This window comes from Synchiropus splendidus, chromosome 1, assembly GCF_027744825.2.
Source record: "Synchiropus splendidus isolate RoL2022-P1 chromosome 1, RoL_Sspl_1.0, whole genome shotgun sequence".
Lineage (NCBI taxonomy): Eukaryota > Metazoa > Chordata > Actinopteri > Syngnathiformes > Callionymidae > Synchiropus > Synchiropus splendidus.
In genome coordinates, this window is record NC_071334.1 from 38,417,437 (window position 1) to 38,442,106 (window position 24,670).

The following is a 24,670-nucleotide window of genomic DNA, read 5'->3' on the forward strand; positions in this document are numbered from 1 at the left end:
GCCAGCATCACGCCGCTCGAGCCTGTCGCAGAGGAACATTAGGTTTACGTTTCCTCAGTAACATTCCGTGAGGGAATCGTATCCCTGAGATAAAAACAGTTTCGCCATCATCAGCATGAACCTGTTTTAAGTGCCTCACACGCACAATTGACTCCACCTCATCATCAGCCAAGAATATATTCTTCATTACATGTTCTCAGGGTACCTTCGATGAAGTTAGTTCTTGTCATACCTCGTAATGCTCCTGCTCTGCTTTCCAACGTCATTATCTACATTGTTATTATCATTGCTATTATCATTTTACATGTGTATTAAAGATCATGTGTGTGCGCGCCCCGCCTCGCACTCGATCTTCCTTTCCACCCAGAAAGGATCGAAACCAGCAAGACATCAGACCCGAGAGACAGGGTGGGGGCAAGCGCCCTCCATTCAACAAGAATATGAATGGCTCAGGCATGAATACCCACAGACAGCCTCGCTGGAGGCAGAATCATGCCGACAATCGACCCCAAACAAAGGGGCAAGATCGCCCCCGTCCGAAACCAGCGTCCGACGAGGACTGGAAAACGATGACCCAAGAGCAAAAAGAAGCGGTAATACTTGCAGCGGCGCGGCGAAATCAGGATCAGGGAAGGGAACTGATCGCAGCCCAGAGGAAAGTGTTAGAGAAACACGAACCCAAAACCCAATAATGAGGCCTTATAAAGTGCAGATATGGGTTAAAGATCAAAAAAGAGATTGCTATTATGATACTGGAACAGATATATCCATATTACCGAGAGAATGGTTAGATGAAGAACTCGATCAGAAGATACTCGTAAAATTGGCTAATGGAGATGTCGTTATGATGGCCCTAGGTATATTTAATGGAAAAACTGTGGCAATTGGGCCTAACCCGTTATTGTCTCCGAATGATTCAGAATGGATTATTGATGCCCCTTCCTCAAATTGGATGAGAGAAGTTAACAGGATTACGGCCATAGAAAAATTAGTATGTGCCTCGCACATAAAAGACAAGGCACGCTTAGAAAAGATTCTCTATTCGGCCGAAGTGGCTCGATTTAAAAATGATGTAGGATTAATGAAAACAGAACCATATGTCATTAGGGGTGGTCTCCCCGGTAAACAAAAACAATACCCATTAGGAAAATATGAAGCTCAATTGCTGGCAGTGTTTAAAGAATTAGAACAATTGGGGGTCATTGAAAAGATTAAAGAACCACCCTGCTTAATGCCAGTGCAGGCAGTACCAAAAAAGGACGGTACCGTTAGGCCTGTCCATAATCTGAAAATGTTAAATGACGTGACAGTGAAAGATACTAGACAAATAATTAATCCCCGACAAACCATGTTAAAAATACGCCCGGGAGAATATAACTCCAGTATTGACCTCGCTAATGGATTCTGGTCAGTGCCACTGGCGGAAGAGAGCAGGCCAAAAACTTGTTTTATGATAAAAGGACAGGGCTACATGTGGACCAGGCTGCCCCAAGGATTTGTAAATTCCCCAAACGCATTTCAGGAAAGAATGGAGAAATTGTTGCATGACTTGCCAGTCACGTGCTATATAGACGATATATTTATCTCCACAGAGACAGAAGAAGAACATCTCGAGCTTTTAGAGGAAGTGATCCGGAGACTGAAGGATCATGGAATGAATATTGGAATTGCTAAATGTGAGATAGGAGTACCGCAAGTTAAATATCTGGGTGTTTTGGATACAAAGCACGCGATAACTTCCACTGACGAATATCTCCAAAATCTGCACCCTACTACGCTTAAAGAGCTAGAAAAATGCTTAGGCAAACTGGGGTGGCTGCAAAGTATGATTCCTTATTACTCTACTTTAGCGAGACCTGTTGAGATAATTAAAAATAAGGTCAGGTCATTCGACAAGCGGTCCCTAAAATTAATAGAGCACAATAGAATGCTAACGCCAGAAGAAACAGAAACCTGGAACTGTCTTATTCAACACATTCTTACAGATGGGGTGAAGCTCGCTCCGTATCGAGATGGACAGAATATCTCCGTGGTAGTGTTGGAGGAAAAGGAAAATGGGGGATGCGCGGCAGTCTACGAGGAAAGTAATGACACACCGATTTGCTACGTATCTGTCAGATATTCACCCACTGAAAGTCGATTTGCCCCAGCAGAAAGAGAACTGAGGTTATTATGGAAAGTCTATACTGAACTGGCTTCTAACTTAGGCCAGGTTTATGTAAAATGTACGGTACAGAATGACCTCACTAAAGAAATGGTCAAAGACACGGTGGAGTTTGCTAAAGCTTATGCCTCTAGATGGGGAAAGTGGAAGCAAATGCTTCTAGATCCGAATTGGTCATTTGTAATGGCTAAGTCTAGACAACAGCCTAAAATCCCTACGATGTCTCAACCAGACTATACAGGGATATACACCCTTTTTACTGACGGTAGTAAAACATCTCAGGATCCCGAGGGATATTGGGGTTTTGTGTTATACAAACGAGACAAACCGATATATAAGGAAAAAGGAAGAATGGGCAAAACAGCACAGGAAGCCGAGCTACAGGCAGTTGTCAGCGGGCTACAATATGTGAAAAAGAAGGGAATAAAATCCATATACTATAGTTGGTATATAGTATAGTTGGTATGTGTCGGAAGGGCTGAAAGATAACCTTAAATACTGGCAGCAACGAGACTTCCAGAATTATAAAGGTAAAGAACTGGAGCACCGTGACTTATGGATAGTGGTGAACCAGCTGCTGCAACATATAAAATTGTGGGTGACACATGTCAATAGTCACACGGGACTCCAAGATTTTGATCACATGGGAAATGATGTGGTCGACAGACTAGTGCAGACTAGAGCAGTTGTAGTGGGCACCTTGATTTTTCCTGATAAATGGAAGAATGATCAAGGGAAACTTGTCATCCCTCAGGAAGAGAGGCTGGATTATGTCCAGCATATACATCGCGCTTTGCTACATGTTGGTAATGAGAGAACGCGGCGATGGATGGTTGATAACGGGATTGAGGCCGGCCCTCTCAAAGACACAATATCGCTGGTTAGACATAATTGTGAGATATGCATGGAGAAGGGATTGTTGCCTCCTATTGCTTATCAAGAAGGCGAAATAGCTGAAGAATTCCCAGGCATTTCCGCATCTATGGACGTAGGTGTCCTGGGGAGTCACTTCGGTCATTATAAAAAATTCCTGGTAATAGCTGATAATGGGGGAGGACACACCCGAGTCTACCCCATTAAAAAGGAAACCACAAAGACAGCAAAAGAGTGTGTGATGTCATTTATTCAGGGGAACCCAGTCAAAAGCCTCAGATCTGATAATGCCGCCATGTTTACTTCTAAACACTTTCGTTCGTGGTTGGAACAGGTGGGGATACGACATATCTTATCTATCCCGCACCAATCCAACACTAATGGAGTCGCGGAACGCGCAGTGCGCGCGGCAAAATCACAAATACTGTTGTATAAACATAGATGGCACTTACCTGAAAACCTCTTTGCCATTAACCAACAGCTCAGTCTCCCTAAGTTGCGGGGTCATGACCCTGCCCGCTCTCACGGGCCCTCTGTATCGTTACAGGTGGGCAGTGAGGTGTGGATACTCGCCACTGGAAGGTCTACTACGATAGTGAAAGTCGAAGGGAATGTACTTACGGGAAAAGATGGCCACAGGTACCACCCCAAGCAACTTCGACTTAAGTGTAAAAATCAGGATGGAAGCTAACCGAGACCATGTGCCAGGATGGGTTCAGGGGGTAGGGGAAGACTATGTTAAAATGCACCCCGATCGAGTCTTCCCGAATAATGGCCTCCTTGTTATGGCCTGGGATGGTTCTAATCGTTCCTGGAAAAAGGGGATTGTTATGCCTTATACTCACCCCACCACCAGTGTTAGGTGGTCTAATTATGAACCTGGTGATTTGTGCCCTTTGTGCTAAGCCCATTTTTGTCCTCATCTGGTCTGGTGATGCAAGGTACAAGCATGAGCACCGTCCTGAGCAAGCGGAGGTAGGAGCTGAACACCTGGTGGGCGGGATCGAATTAATGGGATCTGCCCCTTTCACGTTCTGCATGTGGTGCTGGGAGTCGTGGGGGGGTCGATACCAAATATTACGTAAAGACACCCACTGCAAGCCATGCATCTGTGGCCGAAGTGCGGGGGACTGGGCCGTGTGTGATACAGGCACCCCCTGGCAGATAAACCCAGCACAATTTTTGGCGCTACGGCATCGTTTTCATTCAAACGATTGTCTCATGCAGCCCCCGCTTGCATTAAGGGCCAGTACTGTTGACTCCTGGAACTGCCCCATCCTGATATATCAGACTATGTGGACTACTAGTGATGATAAATTGTCATCGAAGTTCAAAAGAATGAACAAATATGAAGATTGCGTGTGGCCAGTGGATGTCGCAAGTGAGCTGGTTACAGAGGAGGAGAGAAGAAGAGAAGTTTCCGGGAGAGTGAATGGGAGAAATGAAAGATATAGAAAGTTAAGAAAATAACGAAGATAATCCGGACTCCACGTCTCCTGTGTCTACTTCCACCAACACAACAAATTGGCGACGAGAAAAGAGGAGTGAGGCCAGTTAAAGGACCATCACGAGCCAGTGCTAAACATACAAATGAGCGTCAGTGTTACAGATGTGGATCAGCTAAACACTTGGCTAATGATAAAAGTTGCCCAGCCACCAAAGTAAAGTGCAACAGCTGTGGAAAAATGGGACATTTCGCAAAGGTCTGCAAATCTGCTGTAAGTGAAGTGAGAGAAGTTGTGGTACCGGAGTTGGCAGTTCTCTGTGTGGAGAATGTCAAGCAAGTTGCTGCTTCAAGGGACAAGATCACCTCAAACATCATGTTCAAGACACCTGAGGGTAATATAACCACCCTGGAGTTAATTGTGGATACTGGTGCATCTGTGTCCATCTTACCAGAAACATTATACCAACAGTACCTTTCACAGTGTCCACTTACAGAGCCAAAGGTAAAGCTGGTCACCTATGCTAAACAGAATCTTCCTGTTGTGGGTTGCCTTCGAGTAGTGGTTTCTCTACCATGCCAGACACACAGAGTGAATGCAACGTTCTACATAGTCAAGTCAGGATCACCCCTGCTCGGTCTGGACTTGATTAAAGCTTTGAAAATGAGCATAATAGAGGGGAAAGTACATCACTCAAAAATGAAGAATGCAGTGGTACCTTCAGACATGCCACAACCTACTGTAAACAACGTTGCACTGGAAGGTCTTGGTTGTGTGAAAGGTTTTATTCACAAGGTTCAAGTGAACAAGTCAGTTCCACCAGTACGACAAAAACTGAGACGCCTGCCTTTGAGTGTACGTAATGAAGTGACAGAGGAACTTAAGCGACTTCTACACGAGGCCATAATAGAGCGAGTTGATGCTTCTGAATGGGTGAGTCCTCTGGTCGTGGTGAGAAAACGTGGAGGTAAGATTAGACTCTGTGTGGATCTACGAGAACCAAATAAAAGTGTCATCATGGATTGCTACCCTCTTCCACACATGGAGGACTTGTTTTCTGAGTTAGCTGGTGCTACACATTTCAGCCAAATTGATTTGAGATCTGCCTACCATCAGTTGCCTTTGCATCCAGAGAGCCGTAGTCTGACTGCATTTATAACACATGATGGACTGTTTCAGTTCACCAGAGTTCCCTTTGGACTTGCATCTGCTCCGTCGGCATTCCAGAAAATGATGCAAATGATCTTGAAGGACGTGACTGGAGTGCAAAACTACCTCGATGACATTATTGTCTATGGTCATTCCAGAGAGAACCATGACTTAAACCTGCAAAACGTGCTCCAAAGGCTAAAGGATGCTGGACTTACCATCAACTTCGACAAAAGTTCCCTGTGTCAAGAAAGAATTGTTTTCCTGGGTCATGTCATTTCGAAAGAAGGATTATGTCCGAGCACAGATCACTTGACTGCAATTGCAGAAGCTCCTACACCTAAAGATATGGCTGCTTTACGTTCTTTTTTGGGCTTGACGTCCTGGTTTAGCAAATTTTTGCCAAACTATGCTACAGTAGCTGAGCCATTGCGACAGTTACTCAGAGCGACTTCCCAAGCTGAGCTGAAATGGTCAGAAAAAGCTGAGAAGAGTTTTAACAAACTGAAAACGATGCTCTCGCAAAGTCCAGTACTTGCAATCTACTCCCCTAGCCTACCTACATTCATTTCCACAGATGCCTCAGATTACGGACTAGGTGCAGTTCTTTCACAATTGCACTCTGACAATGTGGAACGCGTAGTTGCTTTTGCTTCCCGTACCCTGTCACCATCTGAGAGGAAGTTTTCCACTGTGGAAAAAGAGGCACTTGCATGTGTGTGGGCCGTCGAGAGATGGAGGACATATGTTTGGGGTCACAGATTTACTCTGAGGACAGATCACCAAGCCTTAACTACACTCCTGAACACAAAAGGGATGAACAGAGCTGGTATGAGAATCGCCCGTTGGTTATCCCGTCTGATGTCTTTTCAGTATGACATGCAGTACCGGCCCGGAGACAAGAACATCATAGCAGATTGCTTGTCACGGGTTCCACTCATCTCCAACGGTCTTGATGCAGAAGTTGATCAAGAGTCACTGCTGGAAGTAGCAGAAGTTTCACCTATTCCATCTGCACTGCCTCTTGCAGATTTCAAAGCAGAGTGTACTCATTGTCCGGACCTTGAACAGCTACGAAATGTTATACAGGCAGGATGGCCGAAAACAAAAAAATCACTGCCTACGTCACTACAGCCATACTTCCCATTAAGACATGAACTGGCAGTCGAAGAGCCGTTGATTTTCCGTGGCACACGTCTGATCGTTCCAAAAACCCTAAGAGAGAGAGTTATTCATCTGGCTCATGAAGGACATCAAGGAATTGTTCGCACAAAGCAACGTCTCCGAGAGTTATATTGGTGGCCGCAGATGGATGAACTAGTTCAGACGATGCTACAGACATGCATGACTTGTCAATCATGTGACAAGACAGCCAAAACATCACCTGCACCTATGCAGCCTGTTGAGTTCCCAGAGGGACCTTTTCAACACTTAGCAATGGATATTGTGGGACCATTTGAGCAAGGACCATATGACTGCCGATTTGCCATGACCATGGTGGATTACTTCAGTAAATGGCCAGAAGTAGCATTTACTCACACAGCAAGTACAGCAAATGTTCTGACGTTCTTGACAACAGTCTTTGCACGTGAAGGGAATCCCTGCACAATCACCACAGACAATGGACCGCAGTTTACATCGTCTGCTTTCAAGGAGTTTGTGAAAATGAGGGGGATCAAGCACATCAGGACAAGTGTATACCATCCACAAGCAAACGGATGTGTTGAACGCTTTAACAGAGTCTTAAAAGACTGTCTTCAAGTAGCGGAGGCTACACAACAGCCATGGAAAACAGTGGTTACGGAATTGCTTCAGAGCTATCGGGCTACTCTTCATCCTACTACTGGGTCATCACCCTTCCAACTGCTCAGAGGAAGGCCCATGAGGACGAAACTCAACATCTTACCGCCTGTGTCTGACAAAAAGATATATGAACAGATCTGTGAGAGAGTTGCCACACAACAGGCAAGGAGCAAGCAGTATACAGATGGAAAGCGAGGTGCCAGACCGTCGAAAGTTACTGTCGGTGCTCATGTTCGGGTGAAGAAGCCTTTTCGTGTGAGAAAGGGAGAGAGACAGTACAGTGAACCTGTTTTGGTTGAACAACAGACTGGAACAAGCTCATTCATTTTGAGTGATGGATCAAGATGCAATGCAGCACGTCTTTCCCTCTGCTCAGAGGAATCAGCGGGAACAATGAGGAGAGATGATGAAGAAGAAAACATCAGGCCTCCAGAACCAGTGGTCCAGAGAATGAGACGACCACCTACTTGGACAAAAGATTTTGTCATGAAGGATGTTAAGAAATAGTTATGCAGAAAGTGTGATGAGTAATAAGTTAATTCTTTGTTCCTTGTGGTAGATAGTTTTGTTTGGCGTTATTTCTCATAGAGTTGTTGCGAGAGATTAAACTAATCAGTCAATCGTTAGTTTGCCACATACCATATACACAGTTGCATTTGGCTGCACATGGCCTGGTTAGTGAATCAATGTTACTGTTTATCATTTCTGCTCACGTGTCTGTTTTCAATTACAGTTACAGACTGGATCGTTTCGGGTAAAAGGGGAGATGTTGTGTTCTGGTATGAAGATTGCGTGTGGCCAGTGGATGTCGCAAGTGAGCTGGTTACAGAGGAGGAGAGAAGAAGAGAAGTTTCTGGGAGAGTGAATGGGAGAAATGAAAGATATAGAAAGTTAAGAAAATAAAGAAGAGAATCCGGACTCCACGTCTCCTGTGTCTACTTCCACCAACACAACAGAAACTTTCATTGATCCCCAAGGATACCACCATGAAATGGGAAGACTTCCTCCCGTGGAAGTGGGAGGATGGCTTACATCTGTCTAGAAACGGAAGCCTATCTTTGCCAGGCTTTAGTTGGAGAAATTGGGAATCCACCTCGTTGGGAAGGTGGTGGACCGAACAATTATGGCCCCACGATAAGGAGGTTAAGGGGAAAGTGTACCACCCTGATGTGTACAACTACCCCCATTTATCCAACAATAAAAGGATTTTTACAACTTCTGGGACCTTGCCCAGACATCCTAATGAAGCAAAAGAAGTTAGGGTCTGCACTATAAAGCGTACTCTTATTCTTGTTACTGAATGTGGCCCTCGAACAGTGCCCGGGGCGGCCCATGTCCTTATTGCGTCCACCCGCATCGCATGGTACCCGTTGGGGGTCTTCATAGAGGTGAAGACTGGAGATTTGATGATATTGACCAATGTCTCGATCCCGGTTGTGCCCGTAGCAAAAGAAAAATTGACTTGGTGGAGGTCAGCTTGGCTGAGGAAAAGATCTAAGCTAAGTCGTACTGGATTCTCTGAGGCTGTTCTGGATCTGGAGATGCCAGGCAACACATTTTTCCAGCAGCACCTGAGGCCCCGCCTAGCTGTATATGAGATTGGTCCAGAGGGGGAGAGGAATAATCCCAAAAACAGCCCAGCTATTATGAACCAATCAGGAGAAAAAAGGGAGTCCGAGTTGCAAGAATTAATGCCACCGCCCTCTTCTCACCCACAGGATCTCAATAATCCTGGGTCAGAAGAGGAAGAGGCCCCTAAAAAACACGATAAGGGCAAACGGCCAGCTAACGGTAAGCAATCGAGAATAGCCCGCCTTCTTAAAAGAAGGAAGGGAAAGAAGGAATAATGAATTTATGGGACAAATTCTGGTATTGGAAAGCTAGGAGCTGGTGGCAATTTAAGGCAAGACAACAATTGGCATATAAAGATCAAGCCAAAGACATGCAACACCAGACGCCAGCTACAATTTCCAGGAAACAAATGAAACGAGACAAAATGATCAAGGAATGGGAGAAAACCACTAGGATGTCCCCCTTGAGTCTTTTTATAATTGGAATGTTATTATTCATACTAATATTAGTGATAGCCTCATGGTCAAATATAGTCTATGAACACATGACCCATACTAGCAGTGTCACCCGACGTTGGAAATTAAAAACAGTACACTGTAAAAACTGCACCATTCTGACTCCAGAAACTAGAGAAATACCCCTACCAATTGCAACAGAGAAAAATGGCACTCAATTTGATCAAGCTTTATGGATGAGACAAGCAGCTGTCTATCTAAATATACACGGAGCTGTAAGTGGCACGTGTCAATATGCTGAGCAAAAATCTGCTGTAAAGGAAATGACAGGTCGGGCTGTCACCGCAAAACCCAGACAGAGACAGCGCCAGAGTGTGAAAAGCTCTGTGAACAAAATCACAGAAGCAGCTACTATTTTGACAGCTACCATCATGACAATTGCCCCCACTATAAATAGTCAGGAAGTGAAGAGTCAGGTGACCGTCAAGACACTAAAACGGAGCACGTGGCAGAGGTGGTCCGCCGCTGCCCCCACCACCAAAATGAGGACGCTGCAGAAAACAGCAGCCACTTGATTCGGCTCGAGGGCAGCCAACTGGCACTGTATTATGAAGACCCCAACACGAAGAGGCATAGTGTGACTGTGCCGTATGAACCGCCTCAGCTTGGCTCTCGCCATACGACCATTTTGCTGTCATACATGTGCATCAGACCTCATGCTCACTCTCAAGGGGCCAACATGTATTTGGAAAAAGCCGGGGAGTTGAAGCTGCTGCTGGCGGAGAAGGAGCAGGCCTCTGGGTCGGTGCACTGCTTCAGCAAAGACGACGGGGCTCTGTTTGTGGAGGCTGTTCCCCAGGCCGACATCAGCCGGAGGATCACTGCTTTCCAGTATGAGCTGGTCCCCAGTCAGGGTCCTGGCGTGCACATGTACACACGCCTGCACTCAGGTCCGGATATGAAGACCAAGGTATCGGCTACAAAAGTACCTGAGGGGGAAGCGAATAAGGAAAACCTCAGGATTAAATTTATGACCTTAATATGGGTGTTTGGCACCATCATAATAATATATGAATCACTTAATTTTAAAATTACCTACTTCTCCAACAGAGAAGATTGGTGCCAGAGAACAAACATTACTCTTTGTAGATCCATAACCACTCAGAGTACTTATAGATCTCTTCTGGAATGGAGAAAGGTTGAAACAACCACTATAATAACAGAAAAATACATCCTAATCAGTGCCAAGGCATTGGTTTATGACATCACTGAAGGATTGACTAAATGGCAAAATGATACAATGTTACAGAACGATACACTGAGCTCCATGGCTTATTACCCACGTTACATTAAACACCCAAAAGTTTTTGAACACTGCACGGATCCAGGAGATAGTGTTTGGACTATCTTCTGGATGATGCTGACATGGGCATACATTGGAGCAGACATACTGATGTTCCATCTACGTCAACAGGAAACTGAACGTAACACCTCCATCTACAAGCACACAGGCAAAGCTGCGCAGGAAGTATCTCATATTTAGTCGCACTGAGCATGGCAAGCAACCAGACGAACAACACCGGGTATGACCCAGCAAATCCTCCTCAGGAAGGGACAGATTTTATTGATCTTATGATACTGTCCATGTTACAAGTAGTATTTGTTCCTCCATTACACAAGCAAAAAACTTGCCTAGGGTGCATCTTCGGATTAGTAATAGGATGCATTCGTTTTTTAGTTAGGAAAGTAACCCCTTTACACACATCATTCGGCCTCATTGGAGTCGCTGCATTGAATCTTAGTCCTCAGAGACCGTGGCTTTGGCCGACCGCGGTCACCGTAGTATACATTCTGGACAGTTTGTACACCGAATTGACTTTACTATTTTGCACAGATTCTCAGTGCACCTATTGCAATATAGCAGGAACAGTGATATATCTTATACTCATAGGTTTATTGCTGACATTAATTAGGTCAACCCTGGGGAGGTATAAAAAGGCAGCACTAAATCTTACAGGGCAATGGATGATTCTGATGATATGGGTCCTGATTAAAAAATTAGGTGGAGGAACTTCCTTGTATGTCTCTATGTTTTATATAGGTTATCTGATGGGGACTTGTTATCCCATGAAATTATGGAAAACTCCTAACGACATTAGGTTGTTTGGAATGGCGTCTGCTGTTAGTAGACCTTCTCAAAATTGACATTTTGTAATGTTTCTGCAGGGCCCAATTGTGATTACGGACGGGAACGACAAGGCGGATCAATGGGATCCATGGGGCACAAAGGAGACGAATGTGCTGGTAGCTCTGGATGTGATCATGGAGCCCCTTGATCCTAAAACCAAAGTCCGCCCTGCAGACATAGGACGCCGTAGGGTTTTTAGTTGGGGACCCTCCACCAAAATGATTGAATATTGGAGGAATAAGCCCCTCATGAGATTTACAGCAAAAGTATCACGCGGCGTCGTCACTCAAGATCACCGAAAGAAGGTCCAAAAGATATGGGTGCCCCTCGAAATCAAACCAACGAGAAAGATTGTATGGTCATTTGAAAAAGAGACCCCGTTCATCCTCCAGGCATGGCCACGTTTCGTGGTAATGTGCCAGGAGAATGAACCATTAGTACACTGGCTTCCAGTGGTATGTGCCGAACACTGGGAGTTCACGTTCCCAGGGGATGATAAGCTGCCCCCATTGACCACGTACGCCCTTAGGGTGTACCACTGTACTATAGGACCTGGGCAGACATCCTGGATTGAACAGGGAGGATTTCATCCTCCATATGTGGTGCAGGGAATGTTGTTAAAAACGGAACAGGTGGGAGAAGTGTATGATAAAGATTTGGGGTTCATTAGTCCCGCTAGACCTTGGGGGCCGGGAAACATACAGCCAGGTTACCGACGTCCAGGGGACCAGATTCACCTCCGTGACCCAAACTTACTGATGGTGACTCAGTGGCTAAGAGACGATGTGAGCGTGTATGAGGACTGGGAGGACTTGATACTCAGTGAACATGGTAGATTATGGCATGGGGGGTTTAGTCTACACCATTATCAGGGAAGATTTTGCCCTCGTGGTTACTTCGAGTGGATGAGCAAATTATTGAAAAATAGAACAACAGTGCCCACCGCATTGGGGTGGCATGTTCAAGGACCAGTCTCATGGCAGAATTTTGCCCAACTGGTAATAAGCGGAAATGAGAAAGAAGCTCTGGCTGTGTTGAAGGGAGAACGTGACTGGAAGCGCCCTGCTATGCTCGAGCAGTACAAGCAGAGATTTAGGCGCGGTGGGAGGCCCTTTCCTCGGAGAACAAATCCGGCGAGACGCTGGGTAGAGAGAGCTGCGACATCCAGAAGCGGTTGGGTATTTCAGTTTGCTTCGCCTCCTGGGCAGGGGAACAACTGTCTGCCTGATACAGGACCATCTGCTAACTCGGATTCGGGAGCTACTCCCGCCCCAAGGGCACCCAGACGTTCAAGGGCCTCCGTGTCCGTACCAACGTACGTACACCTGCAGTCCTTTCCTCGATCACAGCAGAGTGACACCTCGCTAACTGAAGGTGAGACGGATGAAGAAAATCCGAAAGATCAATCAAAATATCCGGAAGACACCGGTGCAACAAATTGCAACTATTGTGAAGGTAATGTAATGACTCTTAAAAATCTACTCCTATGTAAACATGAGGGCCATGTCCTGAAAAATTGTCATCAATGTGGGTTAAATATGATAAAAAACAAATTTGTCTTCCCAGACTCAAAACAGCTCACAGATGTCCCAGCTAATGTTACTTCCACGGGGTCGGCTGACCCTGTGAACACATCTTCAGGGTCGGCTGATCCTGTGAACACATCATCTCCGGTGCGTCCGAATACCCCCAGAGTTTCGACCCCTGTTACGCCTGAGCGGAACGAATACTCTCCTACCACCCCCCGAGCTGAGAGTCCAGATCCCACCATGCCTAATCGTCCGAGCAGAGGAAGCGACCTCACTCCTCCTTCAACGCACGCCGCCACGACATCTACCGGTAGATCCAAGGAGTCTGCACAGAAATTGTTTGACTACTATATGAATGTGCTGAGAAGGCTGAAGGAGGAAGATTTGAAGGAGTTTGAGTCCCGAATGAATGAAAAAGATGAAAAAGATGAAGAAGATGAATCGATGGACTTAGACAAATGGTGAAGGAGGATATTTTCGGAGGGGGATGTTCTATATACTGGAAAATCGAAAATATTATAACCATGCTTTACACTTATTATGAGCACTTATTGAATCTGTATGCTTTGCACTTATTATGAGTACTTATTGAATCTGTATGCTTTGCACTTTTGAACTTACAAGCAGGGCATGCTCTAACCTCAGGGTGAATTTGTAAGCAGAACATGTTTTTAAGCCGAGCTTGCGATTATGGTTAACACTTAGAAGGAACGTTGTATTAATAGAACATTGTGGTCTTCACTTAGAACATAAGTTACATTTATCAAAACAATGAAACTAACACTCAGCATGTTCAATGAATCTAAAACATCTGCATAAGACATAAGGGGTGTCTCTAATGAAGTTAAAACTTTCCACTAAGGACGACAGCTAGAACACGTGATGAAAATTAAAACTTTCCACTGAAGATGACAAGAACACGTCACCCATTAATGACGCATTGGGGGATTGTTTTTTGAAATCGGCAATGTTGCTATAAAGGTCTAGGATAAACTGACCTCTCGCTCTCGCTCTTGATCCACGCTTTTGGCTTCATCCGTTTGCTGTAAGGTCTTGTATCTTAACTTGGGACGGTGCTCTTGCTCTTGCTCTTAGGCCATTTGATTTAACTCTTTTTGTTGTTCTCTTATGGTTTATTATTATTGATTGGTTGATTTTTATGATTAATTCTTTTGACTTATCTCTTTTATTGCATATACTTTGAATATATTTTTTAGGATCTTTGACTTAATCCTTTTTATTGTGTATGCATTTTGATTATATAATTTTTTGACATTTATGTATGTGCACTAGCGTCTGGCAGTGCCTTTGACTTTGTTGGGTATTAGCGTCTGGCAATACCCTTGAGTTTATTGATGTTTATTGATTTTATTGTTTTTATTATCCTTTTTTGAATTTTATTGTTTTATTACCCTTTTATCATTTTTGTATTGAATTTTATTCTTTATTGATTTTATTGTTTTGTTATCCTTTTTATCAATTTTTTGGAGAAATACTTTTGACATAAAAACAAAATAAAACTGAGTACGAATTAAGTACTGAAAAGGCACAACGGCATTGATCCCTGACTACTAAAGAATCGACTGGCTCCTGTACTACCATCAACTGGGTTATAGGTGAGTTAATGCTGGATTGAATTAATGTTTGATTCCCTTTCCTGTGCACATTTAGTGAATGTCTCGACTGGTAGCATTATTCCATCCTGAATTATTATGTCAATGATAAAGTGGTAGTTCAGAAGGCTGAGGTAATATTTTATTTAAGGAATGGATTGAGGATCTAATCATGTGTCCCTAAACGAAGCTAAGTAAAGAGACTACGGTAGAAGGTGTAGCATTGTAAGGTCAAGAACCTGTTTCTCAACAGGTCGGGCGAATTAAATAACCCGCTCAGTGAAGCGCCGACACTATTCACTAATATAATAGGTGAAGTTGATACATCTATTATAGTTTTAGAACCGTGTCTGCAACAAGAGGCTGTCTGAGTTGACCACACGAGGGGGCCCTTTACCAGAGAGGCAAAGGGAGGTAGTGTACTCGGAACTAGGGACGGCTTGTTACAGCCAATTGCCCTGTACACAAAACCTTGAAATCCAAACCCGAGCGACAGAAGCTTTCGTGCAGAGCCTGTATGAGCTCGCGCAACACTGTGAGTTTGGCAACGCTAAGGATGAGCATATCCGGGATCGGATTGTCATCAGAATATGGGACAAGGAGGTGTCACAAAAACTCCAACTGGAACCGGATTTAACGTTGGAACGAGCAATTCAGCTTGCACGGCAGAACGAGCAAATTAAACAACAGAGTGCGGAGCGTGTGGAGAACGGATTGAATGAGGTGAGACACAAACAGTTCAGCAGAGCGAGGCGGAGCTGCGATGTTACACAGCAGGCGCCGGCATGAGGACAGAGGTTCGAGGAGAGTCGACTCTGCCCACGGTGCAATAGAAACCATAGTAAAAGTGAGCAGTGTCCCGCTTATAATAAGAAGTGCAATAAGTGCCATAAGAAAGGACATTTTGCTGTGGTGTGTAGGAGTAGGATGATAAAAGAAGTCAGGGCAGAGTCGGTGATGGATTCTGACGAAGTGACATTTTTCATTGGCGGACTTTTCCAAGGAGGCGTGGCAAATCAAAACCCCACAATCATAGAAGAGTCAGGGTCAGATACTGACTGGGACGTTGAGCTGCAAGTGAATGGCTGCATGGAGACAAAGTATAAAGGAGGAAAATACACACATTGGATAACAGTCATCAAAGGGCCATTTGCTAGCAACCTGCTAGGGAAAACAGTGGCGAAGCAGATGGGACTGGTGGCGAGAGTTAACGAAATAAAAAAATGTCTGACTGGAGATTTGTTTGGAGAAATGGGACTACTGAACTGTGAGCCAGTTAAGATAGAGCTGACCAGCGATGCTGCACCCTACAGTGTCAATACACCACGCAGGGTCCCCTTTCCGCTTCTCCCCAAAGTTGAAAAAGAATTGAAGCGCATGTTAGATTTGGGAATCATTGAGGAAGTGACTGAGCCCACCGACTGGTGCGCCCCAATGGTCCCAGCCCCAAAGCGCAACAAAGACAAAGTCAGGGTGTGTGTGGACCGGAAGCACCTGAACAAAGTCGTGAAGCGGGAGCGCTACATATTACCCACACTGGACGATATTACTCCAAAACTAATCGGAGCCAAAGTGTTCTCGACTCTGGATGCCTCAAGCGGTTTCTGGCAGATTCCGTTGGATCCCAGCTGCTGGAAGTTAACCACATTTATCACGCCCATGGGTAGGTTTTGTTTTAAACGTCTTCCATTTGGGATTACTTCTGCACCCGAAATATTTCAGAGACTAATGAGCACGTTGTTAAAAGACCTGGATGGTGTGGTTGTTGTCATGGATGATGTGCTGGTCTTTGGCTCAAGTGAGGAAGAGCATGACCGTCGCATGGATGCAGTGTTACAGAGAATTATGGCATCAGGACTCAAGCTCAACAGAGCTAAGTGTCATTTTAAAAGGAGTGAGCTACAGTTCTTTGGACATGTCATAAGCGCGGACGGTGTCAAACCAGACAAAAGCAAAGTGGAGGCTATCACCAGGATGCCCAACCCCACAAATGTAGAACAGTTACGACAAGTGTTGATAAATTATGCTGGAAAATTCCTTCCAGGACTGTCCACAATGCTTCATCCAATTACCAGTTCACTCAAGAAAGAGAGCGTCTAGGTTCGGGGGTGAGCCTCAACAGCAGGCATTCAATAAAGCAAAGGCAACGTTAGTCAGCGCGCCTGCACTTTGTTACTACAATGCAGCCCGGCCAACGGTGGTCAGTGCAGATGCGAGTAGCTATGGGCTGGGAGCTGCGCTACTACAAGACCACGATGGAGAACTGCGTCCTGTTGCCTTCTGTTCCCGCACCCTCACAGACGCAGAGAAAAGATATTCCCAAATTGAAAAGGAGTGCTTGGCTTCGGTGTGGGCATGTGAACGTTTCGCCAGATACATTCAGGGCATGGGGAGTGTGCGACTGCAAACCGATCACAAACCTTTGGTGCCACTGATTAACACTTATGATATCGACAAGACACCACTGAGATGTCAGAGGCTATTGCATCAATAGCCTCATGCGCTTTAACATTGTGGCTGAGCATGTTCCTGGGAAACAGCTGATTGTTGCAGACACATTGTCCAGACACCCATTGGAGGGAAACGACCAGTTAGACACAGAGTCATGTGGAAGCCTACATCAACAATGTTGTCAAACATAAGCCAATCAAGTCAAGTAAACTAGAAGAAATACGGGAAGCTACAAAGGATGATGAGGAACTCCAACTGGTGATCTCACACATGAGAAAGGGGTGGCCACAGAGGATGCCTGAGTTTGCACCACTGCGTGCGTTCCATTCTGCCAGAGCTCACCTATCAGAACTGAGTGGCCTGGTACTTTATGATGATCGGATCGTAATTCCTAAAGCACTCAGAACAAATGTTCTAAAACTATTACATGAGGGTCATCAGGGACTGACTAAGTGTAGAGAGAGAGCTAAGGTGACGGTCTGGTGGCCAGGTATTGGAGCTCAAATAACAAAACAAGTAACATCATGTGACTTTTGTCTCAAGCACAAGCCAAGGCAGAGACGCGAGCCACTGGTGACAACTCCCTTACCTGAGGGTCCATGGCAGAGAGTTGGAGCTGACTTATGTGAGCTGAATGGGAAAAACTACCTTATTGTGGTGGACTATTATTCAAGAGACATTGAAATAGCATCTCTCACCACCACATCAAACAAACAGGTCATCGGCAAGATGAAACATATGTTCGTGAGATGGGGAATTCCTCTAGAACTAGTCAGCGATAATGCAACTCAGTTCACATCAGCAGAGTTCCAGGATTTCAGAAAGAAGTATGGATTTACTCACATTACTTCAAGCCCTCACTACCCCTAAGCAAATGGAGCTGCAGAGCGGGCCGTTCAAACTGCTAAACACATATTAAAACAGCCAGACCCCTGCTTAGCTTTGATGAGCTATCGCTCTACACCTACTGCTGCAACTGGTGCGAGCCCAGCGCAGCTAATGACTGGACAACAGATCCGCACCACAGTGCCAGCACTTGAAAAGACTTTACTCCCTCAACCAGTAGACAAAGATCTGGTCTCCCGGAAGGATACAGCGGCAAAGGAGGGTTACAGATTTTTCTATAACAGACGACATTCAGCCCGTCCCCTGACTGAGCTGCTTCCTGGCCAAAGTGTACGGGTGAGACATGATGGACAGAAGGAGTGGACAACACCAGCCAGAGTTGTCAGCAAGTTGAAGGAGCCAAGGTCATATGTGGTGGAGATGGATAACGGGGTAGTTCGTCGCAACAGGCGTCATCTTCAGGCAGTTCCAGAGGTGACTGATCCAGTGGAGCAGCAAGAAGTTGTCCCATTAACACAGCCTGAGACAAGTCCACCGGTTCAAGCAACTTCTACTTCGCAGGAACCAACATCTTCATCTTCAGGTTCTTCCCTGGAGTCTCCTCCTCTGTCTGCAACTCCGCAGAGGCCTGTGAAATTCTCATCGCGGGGGCGTGAGATAAAACTACCGGCTAGGTTCAGAAACTAACATTTGACTGTACAGGTGGTTGCACAAGTTCTGTTTGGTTAAAAAAAAAAAAAAAAAAAAAAAGGGCAGAATAATCCCTTTCAGACTGAGGGTAGTCTACCCCGATGATGTCTGATGTTCGAAAAGCACTATAGTTTAGTTGATGAGCATTTTAGGTTTGGTTTGAGTGTGTGTTGAGTATATTCCCTTTTCATTTCACATGCACATTGTAGTCCGAACCTTTCAGTTGGTTACGTTTTCCTAAAAGGGGGAGATGTAGTGAGGATTGTATTGTGTCCTAATGTGATTGCCGTAGTGACTGGTGACGTGAGTCTCAGTATATAGACACCGGAGCGGGTTTTCCATTAGGCAGAAATCCATGTGTGCTACCTGTGAACTGTTGTGACTCAAATAAATCAGAGAAACCAACACGGCACGTCTCTTCTCATGACAGTTATACATGATTTATTTTCGGTAAAATCAAAATTATTTTTACCACATTTCTGCTACAATGTTCATTTGGAATAATACAATACTTTATTTTTCATACATTCCATTTATTGCCTCCGAAACTGATTTTTTTTCCACCCAAACTTACATAAACCAACTGCCAAGTAGTGGCTTTGTAAATTGCTCCTCTTTATAATAATAATAATAACGATAAAATGAATCTTTTCATCTGAATTACAAGCACAATTTGAAAAATTTTTCCAGAAAATTCTGCAGTCAACTGTGGTGGAGTCGACTTGAAACCCACTTGGTCTTTTCTTGCTGCTGTCTGTCAGCCAGTCACAGATGGTGGTGTAGGTTAAAAAGTAAGTTGCGAAAGAAGGCGCGTCCCTCAGCATCAGCGGCAGCGCTCCCCGGTAGAGGCCAAGGACCCCGTCTTCTTTAACTATACTCAGCAGGCAGTGAACCGGACCTCTGTACTTGGGTCTGAATGTCCCACTCTTTTTGGATTCCGTCTGACATTGGAGACGAACCTTCACAATGTCACCAGGAGACATGACAGATATCTGTGGATGAAGCAGGAGAGGCCCAAGGTTGACCTGTTGTTCTTTGGGGTTGTGTAATATTGGCCTCTAGTTGTCGCGTTTTAGTACCGCAGGACGTAAAAAGTCCATTTGAAGAGGACGAATTGGGTACCGTTTATACACAAAAAAACTACTACACAAAATGAGCTTCAAAAACACTAGTTCCTCTGGTTTCTCTTCCTCAAGTCGACCAACTGGTTCCAGTCAAATGTTAGCCCCATATGTCGTTATAAAAGCCGGAAAATCTATACATTTCTTTTGGGTTTTTTTCAGTAGAAGTGAATAGAGCGGCTCTAAGACAGAGACTAGTATAACGAAGGCACTGGTACCTGAGTGATTCCAGCAGCCAAGCCGGACAGAAAGACGTCTAGTTTGGTGTTTGAAGCCCCTCCTCTGGCCTGGCTCAGACAGTGGAGGCAGTTTCTGTATGTGCCGAAAACCAGCGAGGAGGTCAGTGATATGGTGGTCATGGGTAGAGACATGCCTTTGAAGAAGCCATGCACCTGAGGAGTGAGAAGAAAAGGACCCTTCTTTCACAACTTGCATACAGAACACAGAGTTTTCTTAAGTCACTTTCAGTCCTACCCCTTCTTTTGTGAACGTGGCTCTCGTGCACTGCCACACGCCAGTAAACTGGTTTTGGGTTTGAATCCGAACCTAATATGCAATATGGCAAAAGGCATTTTTAAATGATAGAATGGTGTGTGTGTGTGAACAAGGTTTTCACGTTAATCTACAAACTGTACTGCATCTTGACCGTGTCCATGGGGTAACCCACCGCCATTCCACAGGCCCCTGTGTCCAAAACAAAGTCAGATGAATCATCTTAACATTCATAATTGGATTATGACAATTATTGTCCTCGCAAATAACATTGAATGTGTAACTTATTACATTGTAATTACAATCTAGCATTGTATTATAAAACCATAATACATCGAGATGCATACAGTCTGGTGCATTTGTAAGCACATTTGAGCAACATGTTTTTGATGGCTCTGACGCGTTAGAAGTAAAAATACATGTGTTTTCGTGGTAGAACGAAGCGGTGGTGAACCGACGCTTTCGACCAAAACGTTTAATCTCATCAATAGAACGCCGGGTTGGACGTCACCACAAAGACATTTAATTTCATATTGTGGCCAAAAACATCAATTATGCAAGCAACATTCTCGTCCATCCATCCATCTGTCCGTCGTGGCAGCATCGTGCTAACAAGCTATTCCCGGCTGTTAGCCTACATTTTGGAGCGGTTTACCTGCGAATGACCCCGACACGAAGTCGACGATATGCATCTTTTCAGATCGTCTCACAAGCCACTCCGCTTTAAGGCCATTTTCGGTCCGGAAATCACACGTATGTAACCTTGAGGGATCCGCGAGCGCCGCTCTCAGTGAAGACTGCGTGACGTCCGCATACGCATGTGCTCAGATGAGTGGGCGGAGCCTCGCACTTGTTACTCAACAGACCGCATGGCTGATATAAACACAGACCGCAGCTCACTGTTCATACTGAAATGTATATTCAATGAGGTTTAGTTCAACAAAACTGAAAAGCTCTCTCAATCCTAAATCATAACACATTTTCTAAGAAGCTATTTGATAAAAAATAATTACTTGAGTTGGACTGACTCTTGTTTATATTACACATCAAGATATGTGACTACGAATAAATCGTGTTTGAATCCGATCAGATTGTCTTCGATTACCATTCTCATACCGTCCCAGCAAATACATTGATATCAGAACATTATGAAAAAATGAAAATGAAACAATACTGTGCTGTGTGCTTTAATTCGACTAACTTACATATATCTTACAGTATATCAAATAATTAAAAATGTCCTATATGCATACTATAAATGTTTTAGCAATATTCATTACATATGATCATCATCAGCTTTTATTCTTTTTAGACTGTCCTTTTTTTTTCTTTGACAAAACAATCTATTAAATCCGTGTATATTATATTAACTTGGGTTCTGTATTTGGTGGGATTGTGTTGCATGGAAGTAAAGTATTCATAAATCCTCCGCGCACATACGCCTGTAGTAATATATTAACAAACATGACAAGTTGTCAGTATAGCAGGAATACACACTGGGTTTGTTGTCTTATCATATCTGATGAGAGATTAGTGACAGCGCAAGTCATCTTGTGATACTTCCTGTGACACTCTTGTCACTGTCTTTATGAGCCAGTGTCGTCAACTCTCTTTATAGAAATAATGGATTATTGTTTGGGATATGTACAAGGCCGGTTGGCTTAGTTAAAATAGTTGTGTTTTGGCAATCAAAACGAGGTCAAAATGTGTAGACTTGAGCATGGATTTTGGTATCATTCCGATTTGCACTGCTAATAAATACACATTGAAACAAAGAAATGTAGTGAAAGTGACGGATTGTCGGGTCACGGACGCCTGCGTCTGTGACGTGGATATTATGAAAAATAATATCTCCTCGAAAGTTCGGGGCACCACCTGGAATATAGTTTCCAGGAGACTATTAAGCTCTCTTGATTAACACTTAATTAATTAATTAACCGTGGTAACTTAATTAATTATTAGCGTAATCAATCTATTTTTCTGAAGTCACTACTCGTGATGTAATGTCCTTTACTGATCAGAGGCTCTTAGATTGATTATAATACACTCCAAAGTAACGTGATCAAGACCAACGTAATTTTATAGATTTATTTAGGAATAAAAGAACAGAAAGAAACAGGAAAGATGCAGAAATAGAATAATATGATCCCGACAATATCGCGATGGAAACGCAAACCAGTTATGAAGCAATGTCAATACTGCATCAGACGCGTATGTAACTGATGGGAAAGTTGAGACGTTCTAGTCTAACTGTCAACCTCAGGCAAGTAATGATATTACTAAACCCCAACACACCAATCTGTGCAGAGATGACAAGCAGCGGCTTACTTTGGCGATGAATGGAGGGATGAATGGGATGGATGGATGGATGAGAGGGTGATGAGTAGATGCAGAAGGTCGGTCAGGAGGTGAGGGAGGAGGCAGGCGGCTTTGGAGGGAGGCGTCCTGGTTCTCAGCGAGGTGACTTTGAGGTGATGAGGACACGCAGCTTCAGGCGTCGATGGCACTCTCGGATCGTCTTCCGGACCGCCGTGGATCTTTCGTCGCAGACGGGGTGATCGTAGCTGGCAGAGAGCGGCGTAGGACCGAAGGCGTATCTTTCTCTCGTGCCAGGTGATTCACCGGTCTGAATAACCTTCTAGAGTGGTCGCCTTAATGACACACTCCAGGCAGCGGAAGGTTGTTGGAAGTTGGACTCGCGTGCTCGTCACGGCCGCCGGCTGTGATCACTTGGTGTGACTGGGCCGTTCCTGAAGGAGGCTCTGGCTTGGCGGACCGCTGTAGGACGAGGGCGACGTGCAACTTTGGAGAAGTTCTCGATCACTCTCACACTTGGATGGGCAGCGAGTGGAACGCTGGCACGGCTTCAAGGGTGGAGGAGAAGCAAGAGTCTTTGCAGGAACTTGAGCAGGAACCGTCGAAGAAGTTGGTTGTAGTTGGTTGTAGGAGGCGAAGGAGCCAGAAGGAGCGGCAGAAGAAGAGGGGAGAGGAGCACAGAGGGACACAGAGGGCTGAACAGAGGGGTGAACAGAGATATGATCCTCTGTAAACTGGGTCTTTTAAACTCTCATGAAGAGTCTCCTTGTCCAGTCTTGATTGGTTGAAGGAGTTCCATCACCTATTGCTGATTGGACGAGGATTTCCAAGCCTGGCCTTCCTCCTCCTCCAACGGGGTCGTAAATTCCAGTCTTGAGATGGGAGATTTTGACCCCCCCAGTACCAGAGTTTTATTTGACAATAAAACATTACCTGAGTTGTAAAGTTGCTCACAATCTGTCAAAACTTTCCCATCTCAATTTAAGCATTCAAACGACACCAAACATGACCATTCTAGCACATTGTCTTCTTATAATGATCAACATAACAATCAACCATTCATGTCAAGTTTAACATCACATGTTCAGGGCATCTGGTTTGCTGGAACATCCTGTGAAAACCATGGGTTAAGCGGGAAACAAAGTCCTTTTTAAGAAATACACATTAAGACACATTCACATACAAGTCTGTCTTTGTTCATCTGGAACCTGGAGAAGGGGGAGCTGTGTGTGTCCCCCACCAAAGAGGGTTCACAAGTTGGTCAGAGTTTTTTCCTCTTACGGCACAGCATCCTGGACTGTTGCTCTAGTCTCTCCCCCCTTTGACCATTCAACCAATTTATGGTCCTTATCTGGGGGGGTCCGAGATCTCTGAGCTGCAACAGGCATGGGAGGAACCCGAGGAGATGTCTCCGAGTTGAAGTTATACATTCCAGAAAAGTTCACCAGGTCCATGCTTGAATCTCTGGAGAAGGAATCACTACATATCCCCCCTCTTGGCGTCGTGTGGAATTGTCGCAGGTATTCCATCGGGGCCAAGATGAGTTGAGTCCTTCGGGTGGTCGTAGATGGCACATGGCTCCTGGTGATGAGAGTCACTCATACACTGACTGGTGTGTTCTAACATCCTCCACCCCCCTTAGTCACCTGAGAGAGAGTGAGTCAGCAGAATGACCCCCGGGGGTCGCATGCATTTAGCTAATATCACCTAGACCGAGGTTGATGGAAACTAGATTCGCGAGGGAAGTTTAGTTAGGTGGGTGAAGGTGAACCCGGTTCACCTAACATTGTTTGTGGCGAAGTTTGGAGTTCGGACTTGAATAAGGGTAAGTTGAGAGGAACTGATGAGACTACGTGAGGAAAATTGTTAGATTTATCCTTCTCAAGTTCACTTTATTTAATTTCTTGAACTAGGCATAAGACAGCTTCATAGTGAATGGAATAAGTGTGGCTTAACTGATGAG

General features: G+C 44.8%; 1 pseudogene; it reads right to left on the reverse strand.

The window, feature by feature from the left end:
- Nucleotides 1-21,083, reverse strand: part of LOC128761104 (solute carrier family 25 member 47-A-like) — a 21,195-nt pseudogene extending 112 nt beyond the window's left edge.
- Nucleotides 21,084-24,670: the final 3,587 nt, after the last annotated feature.